The sequence below is a fragment of the Microchirus variegatus genome, assembly GCF_963457635.1.
Source record: "Microchirus variegatus genome assembly, chromosome: 9".
Classification (NCBI taxonomy): domain Eukaryota; kingdom Metazoa; phylum Chordata; class Actinopteri; order Pleuronectiformes; family Soleidae; genus Microchirus; species Microchirus variegatus.
This window is the reverse complement of record NC_139810.1, coordinates 120,001-134,458: the sequence shown is the minus strand read 5'-3', so window position 1 is coordinate 134,458 and position 14,458 is coordinate 120,001. Positions and strand designations below refer to the sequence as shown.

At 42.6% G+C, this 14,458-nt stretch overlaps 1 protein-coding gene across 1 annotated transcript in view; it reads right to left on the bottom strand.

Moving 5' to 3' along the window:
- lgr6 (leucine-rich repeat containing G protein-coupled receptor 6) overlaps positions 1–14,458 on the bottom strand; it is a gene marked incomplete at both ends in the record, with an annotated part of 45,132 nt that overhangs the window by 27,618 nt on the left and 3,056 nt on the right. The gene's annotated exons all lie outside the window — the stretch shown is intronic.

Here is a 14,458-nt window from a genome sequence, read left to right as displayed (position 1 = left end):
CGCAGCTGTGTTGCGGTCAGAGAGGGTGAGGTGATGCTCGGAGACACACACACACACGCACACACACACACACACACACACACACACACACACACACTGACCTTGTGACCTCAGTCATGTCAGGTCGTCCTCTTTGATAAACACAATGAAAGTGAGGAGGTGACATCAGCCTTCTTTGCTTTCACAGCCCTTGGGGTCTCGTATGTATGAGACTACAAGAGTGTGTGTGTGTGTGTGTGTGTGTGTGTGTGTGTGTGTGTGTGTGTGTGAGAGACACTAACCATTGCTCAGACCACCGGGCTCGTGAGTGAAAACTCTGCTCTCAGAAGCCGTTTGCAGTTGGGAGTTTTGACACATGACTGTTTGTTAGTGTGAAGATCTGTGTGAAGATCTATGTGAAGATCTGTGTGAAGATCTATGTGAAGATCTGTGTGAAGATCTATGTGAAGATCTATGTGAAGATCTGTGTGAAGATCTATGTGAAGATCTATGTGAAGATCTATGTGAAGATCTGTGTGAAGATCTATGTGAAGATCTATGTGAAGATCTATGTGAAGATCTGTGTGAAGATCTGTGTGAAGATCTGTGTGAAGATCTGTGAGGAGATGTTGAAGCAAAAATCTGCCTTGCACATTAAATGTCAAAATGATTAGGTCCAGCGCTCGCTCTGATCTCACATCAATATTATTTATGATCACTTTTAGTCGTGTGAGGTTTAACGGATGGTCAGGTGGAGCTAACAGCTAAGCTAACAGGTGCAAGTGTGGAAGCCTTTAACTCATGTAATTATGGGACTAAGAGGGCGTTCAGATGAAAATAAAGACAACAGGTTCCCTCGGGATCCTGGAAATCCTTAGTTTGTGAATTTGAAAAAAAAATAAAAAATATAAGATCCTTCAAAGTTTTTGAAATTTATCCCTAAATGGACACGAGTCATTGAAAGTAGGGATGGGAATGGATATCGTTCAAAATCACATGCTTTACTCTGCACAGTTAGGGTTAGCATTAGCTGAGTCAGGTTTGGACTTTTTATTTGATATTGAGCTAAATGTCTCCCTTGTTTGTTACGACGCCACCTACTGTTTGACGGCCTGCGTTGCTTGACGTACGTAGACGAGGCCTACGCAGGACAAACGTGGAGACATCATCACTAGGACGGTGTTGTGGACACTGTCCACTGTCTCTCTGTCTCTCTGTCGTTGACGTGAGATTCGGTCGAAGGTCTAAGGACAGAGGATGATACCAACTCTGTGAAGTCCCGTGAGACAAACTAAGTTTTGTAAACTGTGGGCTATACAAATAAAGATTGATTGATTGATTGATTGATTGATCCCAGAACAATGAGCGAGTAAATTTAAGAAAGAGAGAGAAAATGAGGAGGTGATGAATGAGAATTATAAGACGTTCACGGTGAGATGGACATGAGAGACATGAGATGGACATGAGAGACATGAGATGGACATGAGATTGACACGAGATGGACATGAGATGGACATGAGAGACATGAGATGGACATGAGAGACATGAGATGGACATGAGAGACATGAGATGGACATGAGATGGATATGAGAGACATGAGATGGACATGAGAGACAAGAGATGGACATGAGAGACATGAGATGGACATGAGAGACGAGATGGACATGAGAGACATGAGATGGACATGAGATTGACATGAGAGACATGAGATGGACATGAGATTGACATGAGATGGACATGAGAGACGAGATGGACATGAGAGACATGAGATGGACATGAGAGACAAGAGATGGACATGAGAGACATGAGATGGACATGAGAGACGAGATGGACATGAGAGACATGAGATGGACATGAGATGGACATGAGATGGACATGAGATGGACATGAGAGACGAGATGGACATGAGAGACATGAGATGGACATGAGAGACATGAGATTGACATGAGAGACGAGATGGACATGAGAGACATGAGATGGACATGAGATTAACAGGAGAGACAGGAGATGGGCATGAGAGACGAGATGGACACGAGAGACATGAGATTGACATGAGATGGACATGAGAGACATGAGATGGACATGAGAAACATGAGATTGACATGAGAGACATGAGATGGACATGAGATTGACATGAGAGACATGAGATTGACATGAGATTGACATGAGATGGACATGAGAGACAATAGATGGACATGAGATTGACATGAGATGGACATGAGAGACATGAGATGGACATGAGATTGACATGAGAGACATGAGATGGACATGAGATTGACATGAGATTGACATGAGATGGACATGAGAGACGAGATGGACATGAGAGACATGAGATGGACATGAGAGACGAGATGGACATGAGAGACATGAGATTGACATGAGAGACGAGATGGACATGAGAGACATGAGATGGACATGAGATTAACAGGAGAGTCGGGGATGGGCATGAGAGACATGAGATGGACATGAGAGACATGAGAGACATGAGATGGACATGAGATGGACATGAGAGACATGAGATGGACATGAGACACATGAGATGGACATGAGATTGACATGAGAGACATGAGATGGACATGAGATTGACATGAGAGACATGAGATTGACATGAGATTGACATGAGATTGACATGAGATGGACATGAGAGACAATAGATGGACATGAGATTGACATGAGAGACATGAGATGGACATGAGATGGACATGAGAGACATGAGATGGATATGAGAGACATGAGATGGACATGAGAGACATGAGAGACATGAGATGGACATGAGAGACATGAGATAGACATGAGATTGACATGAGAGACATGAGATGGACATGAGAGACATGAGATGGACATGAGATGGACATGAGATGGACATGAGACATGAGAGACATGAGACGGACAGTCTTGTGGTTGTTTGTCTTGTACCTGCTCTACATGTTATTTGTGAGTTTATACTTCTTCTACTTCAGTGGTAAAGACGGGGCAGGACATTTGGTGCAGTAATCAGACTATGAATCACATAATCCAGGTATGTTAGTCTGACTAAGATTAGCTCCATATTAGTCAGAATTAGTATGGATGTAAACAATGAGTGAAAAACCTCTGTTTTATGGATCTGTGTGTTGAAGAAAACCTGGTCTTCTTTTGTAGGTCAGATTATTTCAAAGCCTGAATGGAATCTTTTCCTTTTGAAAGCATAATAATGAGATGTTGAGTTTCCTGTTGCTCTTCAGCCTCAGTCTCTCCTGGGAGGTCTGAGCCTTCAAGGTGTTACTCAACGACTCAATGCTTTCAATGAGTGTTGATGAAAAATGCTTGTTTCTTTTCTCTCTCGCTCTCTCGCTGCTGACCTCGTGTTCCGTACGTTCTATGATCTTTTCTCCGGGGAGAACGTGAGCACAGGTGCTGCGATTGTTCCGTGAAACAGGAAACAATGGAGGAATAAAAGAGGCGATGAAGGATCTGGTGTTGAAGCTCGGCTCAGGAAGTGGAGGAAAAAGCTAACATTAGCAGGCGTCACTTTGACAGAATACCACCACTTTCCCATAGGCCCTCTGGTTAAAGCTCCGCCCCCAAAAACTCAAGTTGAATTTGTGTTCTTTATTTTTTTTGTAACATTACTAACATTCATTTATCCGTTTCAAAAGATGTACACAAATAATGCTAAAAAATACGGTTAATACATTTAAGTTAATGTATATGTACCATTAATGACTGTTTTTCAGTAACGTTACCGATATTTTTCAAGTTTATGAATTTAACATTGAGCAACATCAGGAACCCCTCCCCTCCTGTTGGTACTCTCATCAAGACTCCGCCCTCAATTCAGCTAATGCTTGAGCCAAGAAAGATTTTTCTTAAAGTAGACATTATAGTAGATATTATAGGCTATATTCTCCAAGCTAACCTAGTTTCCTGGTTCGTCTGTGATGCTTTCGTCTAAATACCACAGCAGTTCGACCGCCTGACAACAGCCTTTTCACTGCCTGTCCCTTTAAATGTAAATGAGACCCTAACAGCTGTTAGCATCTGGAAAAGCCATCATTATTGTGGTCATCTATAAAATGTAAATCCTGTGAGGCTGACGTTTGTGTAGAACTCTGCAGAACTCTGTGTAGAACTCTGTGCAGAACTCTGTGTAGAACTCTGTGTAGAACTCTGTGCAGAACTCTGTGTAGAACTATGTGTAGAACTCTGTGTAGAACTCTGTGCAGAACTCTGTGTAGAACTCTGTGTAGAACTCTGTGCAGAACTCTGTGTAGAACTATGTGCAGAACTCTGTGTAGAACTATGTGTAGAACTCTGTGCAGAACTCTGTGTAGAACTCTGTGTAGAACTCTGTGCAGAACTCTGTGTAGAACTATGTGCAGAACTCTGTAGAACTCTGTGTAGAACTATGTGCAGAACTCTGTAGAACTCTGTGCAGAACTCTGTGTAGAACTATGTGCAGAACTCTGTGTAGAACTCTGTGCAGAACTCTGTGCAGAACTCTGTGCAGAACTCTGTGTAGAACTCTGTGCAGAACTCTGTGTAGAACTCTGTGCAGAACTCTGTGTAGAACTATGTGCAGAACTCTGTGTAGAACTCTGTGTAGAACTCTGTGTAGAACTCTGTGCTGACAACAATAACAGATTCGATTGTCCTCGTTTTCAGAGACAACTGCAGGAATGTTTCACTGTGACGTAACAATGACACAAAGTCTTTGTTCACACTTTGCCGACTCACAAACTCCAGAGTCCAAATATAAGTACTAACTAAAAAGTTTTAAAAGGTTGATTTAGCAGAATACTTCCCCTTTAAAAGAAATAGAAAACAAATACAGAAAAACGGTTTGTGTGTTTGTGGAGATCTGAGATTCAGATTCTCATCAAACACAGTGACGTCATGTAAATCCTCAGCTTTGGCTCCAGCTTCTTCGGCTCCTGGAGATAATTTAGCAATAAATACAAGTGAAAAACACGACTGCTGTGATTAAAGTCAGAGGTAAATACACACTGATGACGAGGTCGCCATGGAGACGGGACAAGGAAACAAACTGACGTAATGACGTGACATTGTGTGTGCAGGAATCCTTAAAGGGATAGTTCTGGATATTTAAGTGCAGCTTTACATTATAGTTATAGAGGCCAACAGGCCACTAGAGGGCGTTCTTTATTGTCAATGGACCATTCCAATAATGGACCATTCCAATAATGGACCATTCCAATAATGGCTCATTCAAACATAATCTCATATAATCCACACCAGTTTAAGACCATCATATCTTTAAAATGTCTTCACTGCTTAATCTCATGTTAGACAGACTGAGGAAATCACTCACTCTCCCACACCAAAGTCCATCACATCACAGCTCCACAGGACTAATGTATATTCTGCATTTGTAAGTCTACATTCAGATTGACCTCAGTGACACAAAGTGACCACACGAGGCAGCAGAGGACCAGCAGCTCCTGTGTCCCTGTGAGCTACAAACGCTGATTTTCTCCATGGACTTTGGTGTGGGAGAGTGAGTGATTAAAAGTCACACAAACGCCTGTATATAAGTGAGATAAAGAGAACATGTTTTTATGATCGTGCAGAGAACAAGTTCTTATGATAATGTAGAGAACACGTTCTTGTGATAATGTAGAGAACACGTTCTTATGATAATGTAGAGAACAAGTTCTTATGATAATGTAGAGAACACGTTCATATGATAATGTAGAGAACACGTTCTTGTGATAATGTAGAGAACACGTTCTTGTGATAATGTAGAGAACAAGTTCTTATGATAATGTAGAGAACACGTTCTTGTGATAATGTAGAGAACACGTTCTTATGATAATGTAGAGAACACGTTCTTATGATAATGTAGAGAACACGTTCATATGATAATGTAGAGAACACGTTCTTGTGATAATGTAGAGAACACGTTCTTGTGATAATGTAGAGAACAAGTTCTTATGATAATGTAGAGAACACGTTCTTGTGATAATGTAGAGAACACGTTCTTATGATAATGTAGAGAACACGTTCTTATGATAATGTAGAGAACAAGTTCTTATGATAATGTAGAGAACAAGTTCTTATGATAATGTAGAGAACACGTTCTTGTGATATGTAGAGAACACGTTCTTGTGATAATGTAGAGAACACGTTCTTGTGATAATTTAGAGAACACGTTCTTGTGATAATGTAGAGAACACGTTCTTATGATAATGTAGAGAACACGTTCTTATGATCGTGCAGAGAACACGTTCTTGTGATAATTTAGAGAACACGTTCTTGTGATAATGTAGAGAACACGTTCTTGTGATAATGTAGAGAACACGTTCTTGTGATAATGTAGAGAACACGTTCTTGTGATAATGTAGAGAACACGTTCTTGTGATAATGTAGAGAACACGTTCTTGTGATAATGTAGAGAACACGTTCTTGTGATCGCGTAATTACATTTTTTTGCTGAGCTTTAGAACGTCTTTAAAAACACTCCTAAAAAACAAACGTATCCCTTTAATCCTGTGATAATACTCTGTTAAACTAAAGTATTGATTGAAGTGTTCAAGTGGGAGCTTTAAAGTGTAGCTGCACACACACACACACACACACAGAGACACACACACACACACACACACACACACACACACAGAGACACACACACAGAGACACACACGCACACATACACAGACAGAGAGACACACACACACACACACACACACACAGCTCCACTATCTGGTCCTGATTAAATAACGCCATAAACAAATGTTGTGTGAAGTCCATAACATCGGCCGCACTCAGACAGAATAAATACACACACACACACATGGATTTAAAAATAAAGACACACACACACAGATTTAAAAATAAAGACACACACACACACACACAGACAGAGCTGTATCTCCACTGACATCTTGACGTTTGTCTTCTCTCTTCGTCTTGTTTTTAAAATCAAATCACAGCTGTGGCTTTTTTATGATAATTATGATTAATGACCAACACATGTTCATGGTGACGGGAAGACATTCACTACGCAAAGAAACACAAAGACATTCACTACGCAAAGAAACACAAAGACATTCACTACGCAAAGAAACACAAAGACATTCACTACGCAAAGACATTCACTACGCAAAGAAACGCAAAGAGAAACGGGAAAGAGAGCGAGATTTCTGCCTCTCTGTTTCATGGGCATCTGTGTGTGTGTGTGTGTGTGTGTGTGTGTGTGTGTGTGTGTGTGTGTGTGTGTGTGTGTGTGTGTGTGTGTGTGTGTGTGTGTGTGTGTGTGTGTGTGTGTGTGTGTGTGTGTGTGTGTGTCATAAACACTGACCTTGTCAGGACCAGGGAGACCTCAATTATCTCATTTATTTAGAAGTTGTCAGACTATAAAAGGAGCAAAAAGAACTTTTGTGACTCGTTTAATTTAAAGTCTTTAACATTAAATCAAGTGATTTTAAAGTGGTAAACAATAACGTTTGTTGTTGATGTTTTCACTGATGTCCTGTGAAAATGATGCAGGACCATATGGTTTTTCAGTAAAGTATAACTATGTTATTTCCGTTGAATTCTTTGTTCTTACGTTTTATTTCCATGTTTCTCGTGTGAGCGTCTGTTATTTATGATGCTGTGAAACAACATAACTCTGATTATAACTATTATCACATTTAAAACATAAACACTTACATGTAACATTCTGTAAACTGTGATGTATGAGTTCAGACGATGGACTAAAGACTCAGGAGCAGGTCTGGGATCAGGTCTGGGTTCAGGTCTGGGATCAGGTCTGGGTTCAGGTCTGGGTTCAGATCTGGGTTCAGATCTGGTTACAGGTCTGGGATCAGAGGACAGATCCGTGTTCATCCTTCATCAAACAAACTTCTTTTTCCCTGAGGAGTTTCAGCGTCTTCATGTTCTCACATGTAATTGTTGACTTTAATCTCAGGAGCTTGAGATTAGAGCCAATATTTGAAGAGTTTTTCTATCTTTGGCTCAGGATGAAGCTGATTTAGTGATGAAGGTGAAGCTGATTTAGTGATGAAGGTGAAGCTGATTTAGTGATGAAGGTGAAGCTGATTTAGTGATGAAGGTGAATTTCAAGTCATTCCGAGATACTTTTAGTTTTGTAGATTAAACTCAGTTCACTGTCAAAGTGCATCAGGGCAAATGAATCATTTCCTGATTTTCAAAAATACATTAAAATTATTCCTTAAGAGATTTGCAAATATTTTCAACAGATCCTTGTTCAGGGTGATGAAGACTATTATGATGGTGAATTTCAAGTAATTCCGAGATACAGCTGATGTTTACTGTGATGAAGGTGAAGCTGATTTAGTGATGAAGTCGTGTCTTAAATCATCTCTTTTCTATATTATCATTATATTTTGATTATTCATCTTCACAAATGAAGTCTCATTCATGTGCTCACTTTAAACAGGGAACAGTTGTTGTTTCCATGGCGACAGTATTCTGTCACAATAGCAACATCATAGAGTTATTTCTCTCAATTTAATCCCATAATGTGAGGTGATAGAAGAAAGATGATCACGTCTTAATCTCACTTAGACTGAAGACCTAACTCTAATCTTTGGACTTTGGTGTGGGAGAGTGAGAGGTTGAGACAAAGTGATGAACTGATCTACAAGCAGTTTATAGACTTAAGCTGGCAGAGATTATATCAGGTCAATCTTTTATTAAGATGCTGAAAATCTGTTCTTGTTGAATATTTAAATACAAACGTCATAAAATAACTCTTGAAAAACACACAAATGATCCCTTTAAAGCTGAAGGAGCAGATGTGTGTGTGTGTGTGTGTGTGTGTGTGTGTGTGTGTGTGTGTGTGTGTGTGTGTGTGTGTGTGTGTGTGTGTGTGTGTGTGTGTGTGTGTGTGTGTGTGTGTGTGTGTGTGTGTTCATTGTAGCCAGTTTCCAACTGGAAGCTTTTTTCTGACAAGAGCTGGTGATTTAGACATGACATCACACACACACACACACACATCTGTGTGGTGCTCTATGATGATGATGAGGATGAAGATGATGATGGACCACCCTGGTGAGTGATTGTACCCAGAGAGTGACACAGATGTGGTCAGTGCTCAGGTGTCTAGTTTGATGCATTATGGGTATGAGATGAGGATTAAGCTCAGTTTATACTCCTGTGTAAAGAGCTCTACGTCATCGTAGAGTCTGTCAGAGACTCTACGATGACGTAGAGTCTCTGACAGAGTCGCTGCGTCACTATAGAGTCTGTCAGAGACTCTATGACGACGTAGAGTCTGACAGACTACGTCGTCGTGGTGAGCTTTTATGAGTGTTTGTGAGCTTTTATGAACATTGTTGAGCGTTGGTTAGCTTTTATGAGCGTTGGTGAGCTTTTATGAGTGTTTGTGAGCTTTTATGAACATTGTTGAGCGTTGGTTAGCTTTTATGAGCGTTGGTGAGCTTTTATGAGTGTTTGTGAGCATTGGTGAGTGTTGGTGAGCATTGGTGAGCTTTTATGAGCGTTGGTGAGCGTTGGGTTCATGTTCGCTGTGCACAGAAATCTACCACAGTCTTTAGGGTCTGAAATAAAGTCAGTAAAGACCGTAAGCTCGCTCCTTTGAAGATGGGCTCATCGACGCAGAGAACATGACAGAACATTAGAGTGATAGATCTTCAGTCTACAGGTGTGGCCTGCAGCGGTGGAGCCACACCTCAGCTATGACACTAATGTCTTCAGCTGGATCCACACTGAGCTCTTTCAACAGCTAAGGCCTCAATGAAAGGAGATCTTTGATGGAACAATGTGAGCAGGAGTCAAAGCTCGGGCGCCGCCTTAAAGACGGCCGCTGTGTGTGTGTGTGTGTGTGTGTGTGTGTGTGTGTGTGCGCGCGCGTGTGTGTGTTTGCTTTTTTTCAGTCTGAATGAACTGACTTGCTTTGGCATTTAGCCCCCCCCCCCCCCCACACACACACACACACACACACACACACACACACAAAGAGTCAGGAAGGAGGGTACAATGCTCCTCCTCCCTCTAAAGATCTCTCTCTCTCTCTCTCAGACTTCCTGGGAGGGTAAACTCCAGCCTTTGTGAAGCCTCTCTCTCTTTATCTCTCTCTCTCTCTCTCTTTATCTCTCTCTCTCTTATTCTCTCCCTCGTCTCATTCACCGCGACACAAAGAGCGAGGGAGGCGTCTTTCACCTGGACGAGGAGGTTTCACCTCCACAAAAGACCTGAGGAAACACAGGGAGGAGATAACAAGGCCAGAGTGTGTGTGTGTGCGTGTGTGTGTGTGTGCGTGCGTGCGTGCGTGTTTGTGCGTGTGCGTGTGTGTGTGTGTGTGTGTGTGTGTGACAGGCGGATGTCTGGGTGGAGAGAGCGGCTGTTTAGTCTGAGTCCATGTCATGGGAAACACATTCATGCCCCTGAGACTGATTCATACACTGGTACACACACACACACACACACACACACACACATGTGCATGAACACACTCTTCTGTCCATTCCTTGTCCTCCCACACACACACACACACTGTCATGCGATGGAGGAGGGAGGGGTTGGGGTGAGTGGGGGTTAAAGGTCAAGCACTTAAGTAATGGAACAGGAAGTGTCGGAACAGTCGGCTCTTCACAAACACAGTGACAGGAAGCTGAACTCACAGTGTGTTCGTCACATGACACGAGAAAAGCACTGATCGATGATGAACATCTAAATATTTCTCTCCTCACTGAAAAGAGGACGTAGAGGTTTGAACTGTGTGTTTTTGAAAATGCAGCCGAGAAAATTCTTATTTCCAGTGAAACAAAAAGAAGAGATGATTTGGTCAAAGTGAATCAAAGCTCTACTCACGCTGCTGTAACACAGAATAAGACTGAACCATTAGAAAAAACTCATACGATAATCAGGGGAAATAACTTCCGCTCGCCTTTTCACCCTTTTTCTCAACGGAGCTCCCCCTACAGTTTTGGAGTATATATTGTTACGACACCAACGTAAAGATTTAGGTCTTTATCCTCAAGGTTGTAAAATCTCCCCTCACTGTGCGTTGGTTTTCACCAGAGCCGGCAAACACAAGCTGTGGCCAAGTCCATGTCTGTGTAGATGTCCATGTCCATGTCCAAGTCCATGTAGATGTCCAAGTCCATGCCTGTGTAGATGTCCATGTCCATGTCCAAGTCCATGTCCATGTCCATGTCCATGTCCATGTCCATGTCCATGTCCATGTCCATGTCCATGTCCATGTCCAAGTCCATGTAGATGTCCAAGTCCATGCCTGTGTAGATGTCCATGTCCATGTCCAAGTCCATGTCCATGTCCATGTCCATGTCCATGTCCATGTCCATGTCCATGTCCAAGTCCATGTCCATGTCCATGTCCATGTCCAAGTCCATGTCCAAGTCCATGTAGATGTCAAAGTCCATGTTCGTGTAGATGTCCGTGTGGATGTCCATGTCCATGTCCAAGTCCATGTCCATGTCCATGTCCATGTCCAAGTCCATGTCCATGTCCATGTCCGTGTAGATGTAGATGTAGATGTCCATGTCCATGTAGATCTCCAAGTCCATGTCCATGTCCATGTAGATGTAGATGTAGATGTAGATGTAGATGTAGATGTAGATGTAGATGTCCATGTCCATGTAGATCCCCAAGTCCAAGTCCATGTAGATCTCCAAGTCCATGTAGATGTCCATGTAGATGTCCATGTCCATGTCCGTGTCCGTCTCTGCCTTTGATCTAAAGTCATGTTTCCACTGAGTGGAACATTATCGTTAAACGCTACAGAACCGTTTTGTTGCTCTTATATGATTAATAGTAACAGAGTTAATGGTATGGTCCAGTCCAGGTGAAGTTAGACCAGCTTCACCTACAACAATCAGCTGAAGTGAAGATATACATTTCTCAGTGGAAACACAAGCCTGACCAGGACTGTACCATTACAAACCCAACTGTGTTTCAATGTTTTGTTTACGAGACTTTATGAGACTTTATGAGACTCAGTGTCAGAGCCTCAGTTATGACTTCATTTGGTTAAATGGCAGAAACAGGAGAACACGCTCAGATCATCTGCTGCTCACATTCAACTGTGTCCAAGGGGTAACATCTAGAACTGATCCTAGATCAGCGCTCACTGAAATGTTACCCTGTAACACTGAGGACATGTGGCTGAAGCTGCTGTTGCTGAAGCTGCTGAAACTGCTGCTGTTGCTGCTGAAGCTTCAGCAACAGCTTCATTCCCTTCAGCCTTTGACAGCAGATGTAAATCACAGGTGTTCAGAATAATGTGTTTACCTTCTGTCATCAGTGACTCTGTTTCTACACTTACATTAAGACTCAGTCTTTCCTTTTGCTTCCTCTTTTGTTTCCTCACCTTCTGTTTTCTACATCGTCGTCCACCTTCTGGACATTCCTGTGTGTGTGTGTGTGTGTGTGTGTGTGTGTGTGTGTGTGTGTGTGTGTGTGTGTGTGTGTGTGTGTGTGTGTGTGTGTGTGTAAGAAAGTATCCAAACACTACAGACGTTAATCCCACATGATTCATCGTATCTGAACGAGCTGTAGATTATAGCAGCTCTCTCTCTTTGAAGTTACAGACCATTAACCATGTATATAACACTCACTCTCCCACACCAAAGTTCACAGAGACTTTGGTGTGGGAGAGTGAGTGAGTGACAATGATCACGACAAACTCATTTGTTGTGATGAAAACATCAGAACATTCCTGTACATTCATGTATGAGCAGCAGCAGCAGAGAGTTAGGACAGAGAACAGGACAATGACTGCTCTGTTAGGGAAGACACACACACACACACACACACACACACACTCACACACACACACACACACACACACACACACACACACACACACACACACACACACACACACACACACACACACACACACACACACTCACACACACACACACACACACTCACACATTCCCATAGACTTCCAAGGCTGGACCATGAATCTGGGCCATGCCTTTGTGAAGCCTCTCAGTCAGAAAATGACCTTTGACCCTCGACCTCACGTCATCAGGAGTGAATTCCTGCCGCGGTGACGTCACTGAACACACACTGAACACACACACTGAACACACACACTGAACACACACACTGAACACACACAGAACCCACACTGAACACACACACACTGAACACACACACTGAACACACACTGAACACACACTGAACACACACACTGAACACACACACTGAACACACACACTGAACACACACTGAACACACACACTGAACACACACAGAACCCACACTGAACACACACACACTGAACACACACACTGAACACACACTGAACACACACACTGAACACACACACTGAACACACACACTGAACACACACTGAACACACACACTGAACACACACTGAACACACACACTGAACACACACTGAACACACACACTGAACACACACACTGAACACACACACACACTGAACACACACTGAACACACACTGAACACACACACTGAACACACACTGAACACACACTGAACACACACACACACTGAACACACACACACACAATGAACACACACACACACTGAACACACACTGAAAACACACTGAACACACACACTGAACACACACACTGATGCTCACACTGAACACACACACACACACACACACACTGTACACACACACACACACTGAACACACACTGAACACACACACACACACACTGAACACACACACACTGAACACATACACTGAACACACACACACACACACTGAACACACACACTGTCACTTTATTAGTTCACTGTGTACATCACTCACTCACACCAAAGTCCACTGAAATGGTATCTCCCGTGGTTCAGACCACATGACAGTTTCATGTCATAAATGTCATATAAATAGATATATATTTGTCGTGTGAACGTAACAAAGAGCTGCTGAGAGTAAACTCACGTAAACACACTTTAACTCCACCCTCAGATCTGCTGCCATCGCTTTCTCTAACTTTATAAAGAACAGGATGTAGCTAACCGCTAACCGCTAACCTCAGTCTGCTCCCTGAGGAGACGCCATTGTCCTCTTTGTCGTCCTCTTTGTCGTCCTCTTTGTCGTCCTCTCCTCGTCTACCTGTCGTCTGTCCCTGAGCGACGTTTAAAAGCCTCCCAGTCGTTTCCTGTGAAACACAAAGTTTCTTCTCCCTCTGGACAAACATCACTGATCTCACACCTGATGATATTAACAAGACTTTGGTTTCACAGGAAGTGGACTGAGATTTGTCTGTTTACTGTTACGAGGGAGGAGGGTTTGACAAGGAAGGAAGGAAGGAAGGAAGGAAGGAAGGAAGGAAGGAAGGAAGGAAGGAAGGAAAGGAAGTGACAGAAGGAAAGGAAGTGAAGGAAGGAAGGAAGGAAGGAAGGAAGGAAGGAAGGAAGGAAGGAAGGAAGGAAGGAAGGAAGGAAGGAAGGAAAGGAAGTGAAGTGAAGGAAGTGTCTGTGTCTGTGTCTGTCTGTCTCTCATGTTGTTTACAGTTTGTCTGTCGCTCTCTCTCTCAT